Source organism: Alosa alosa, chromosome 10 (genome assembly GCF_017589495.1).
Source record: "Alosa alosa isolate M-15738 ecotype Scorff River chromosome 10, AALO_Geno_1.1, whole genome shotgun sequence".
In the NCBI taxonomy this organism is placed as follows: Eukaryota; Metazoa; Chordata; class Actinopteri; order Clupeiformes; family Clupeidae; genus Alosa; species Alosa alosa.
The window spans coordinates 34,109,450-34,111,949 of NC_063198.1; the positions used below are offsets into that span (position 1 = coordinate 34,109,450).

Here is a 2,500-nt window from a genome sequence, read left to right on the forward strand (position 1 = left end):
TGCTTTGTTCATCCCCGGAGTCTGAATTCCTACTTGATGACATCATACCGCTCCTTGAAAGGAAAATGTGAGTGTAGGAGTGTAAGTGTGTGTGTGTGTGTGTGTGTGTGTGCATGAGTGCGAGTGCGTGTGTGTGTGTGTGTGTGTGTGTGTGTGTGTGTGTGTGTGTGTGCGCGCGCGTGTGTGTGTGCATGAGTGCGTGTGTGTGTGCAGTAATGCGCGCGTGTGTGTGTGTGTGTGTGTGTGTGTGTGTGTGCATTAGTGCGCGTGTGTGTGTGTGTGTGTGTATCTTGTGGCGTGTCTTTTAATGTTTGTGTAATTTATTGTCTGTAAATACAGTGTATCTACCATATGTGTGTATGTGAGCGTATACCTTCGTGTATGTGTATAAGTGTGTGTGTGTGTTTGTGTCATTTACTGTCTGTAAATACTAGGGCTGGGTATCGGGCTGGTATATGTTTTGATACGGTGACGATTTTAATACCTTGATTTCGATGCCGGTTCCTAAACGATACTTTTTCTGATGCCATATGTTTGTAAATCAATTTCAACAAAAAAAATACATTCTCCTTTAGTGGTGAAACAACTTAACATTAAAATACAAACTTTTTTGCATGAACATCTGTAAAAATATTACAAATAAACAATATGTAAGAGATTATTGCTGTGTAGGCCTACTTAACATCTGCAGTATTAAAGGAAAGAAATGTGATGTAGCCGAACAGATTAGTGCAACATGTTTTAAGTGCAAGTGGCATATTGGACAACACACCCCTTTGTATACAATGTGTCCATGTTTTTTTCCCATGGCAAAATAATGCAGATTTTGGATAATCACGCCTGCCTGTCAAAAGTGTCAATAATATAGAGGCCTGAATGCGGTCAGACGTTTTGCCCTACACAAATTTGTCATCTGACATGTGGTGGTTAAGAGATTTAAGTTTGGTTGCTATGGGAGCTAACCAAACAATCTCCCCAGCTCCACAGACAGAAGCATGTCAGGTTTTTTAAGGAGTTTATCCACAATTAGCAACTTTGGCATAACAATGCAGCTCCCACGAAACACAGCGCGATGTGTGTGGATTAAGCCACACTGTCAACTCTATGTGGAGAGGAGATATTTGTTCTAATGCAAGCCAGCATTGTGTATAATTCTTGTCTAATTCTTGAAACCTTAAACTTTCAAATAGCTAGCATAATTAGCTAATCGATGCTAATCGGTGGCCAGCTATATAAAGGACACAATTTCACCCAGAAACCATTCATCGTGGTGTGGATGATGTTGTAGCTGTCATTATTGGATTAAAGATCCAATGGCACTTATCGCAAAGAATAGGGGGTTCCCCGGTGTCTTGGCTAAATTCCGAACCTGGCTCATTCAATCTGGCTCATTGAATTGAATCATCGCTGGCTCAGTTAAATGGGACCCAAATTACGATTTGTTGCTCATATGTGGAACAGTTCCGATGTCAATCATGGACGTGTAAACAGGGAAAAAAGCACATGGATTCCGATATTTTCAAATCGATTTCAGACCTCTTTTATACGTGGAAATAAATCAGATATGAAGATATGCAGTCTAAACGGGCCGATCGGATATTCCCTGTCATTTTCAAATTGTACATCATTGTAAATGGCCACAATCTTTTACCTTTTTGCATTTACATTCCACTTAGTGTTGCTTTCACATGCACACATGGCAGAGCAGTGAAATTAAAAAGGAAACTTCCTTTTTGTCCTTCAAATAAAACCGGGAGCCTATTGTGCAGATATCCGAGATATCTGATGTGCATAGTGAACCATGTCAACACAGATATCTGATGTGCCTAGTGAACCATGTCAACACAGATATCTGATGTGGGACACTTTGAAATGAAGATGTAAACAGACAGACAAAAACCGGACAGGCAAATCAGAACTGTGCATCAAGGCCTGCCAGTGTAAACAGCCTCTCCATCTCTCTCTCCATCTCTCCATCTCTCTCTCCATCTCTCATCTCTCTCTCCATCTCTCTCATCCCTCTCTCCTGCGTGTCAGTGTACTCCAGGCTGCAGTGTGTTTCTGCTCCATTAAGCTTGATGAGCTGTAAATGTCTACAGAGTTATTTACACACACACACACACACACACACACACACACACACACACACACACACACATACACACACTGCCGGTATCTGCAGCAATGACCTGATAACAACCTGAGCAACCAAACTCCTCAGTCACACACACACTCACACACACACACACACACACACACACACACACACACACAAGGATGCCATTTCCTGCCTCTGAAGAAATTAAGGACAGTCACCTCCCATTGCTATGGCCTTTCATATGTCAAAGACACACACATACATACATACACACACACACAGAAAACAAAACAAACAGACAGACACACAACCCCCCACACACACACACACACACACACCCCCCCCCACACACACACACACACAACCCCCCCACACACACACACACTGCTTTCCTCTATGTGT

At 42.3% G+C, this 2,500-nt stretch overlaps 1 protein-coding gene across 1 annotated transcript in view; it reads right to left on the reverse strand.

The window, feature by feature from the left end:
- LOC125302384 (pleckstrin homology domain-containing family G member 5-like) overlaps positions 1-2,500 on the reverse strand; it is a 71,798-nt gene that overhangs the window by 42,184 nt on the left and 27,114 nt on the right. The gene's annotated exons all lie outside the window — the stretch shown is intronic.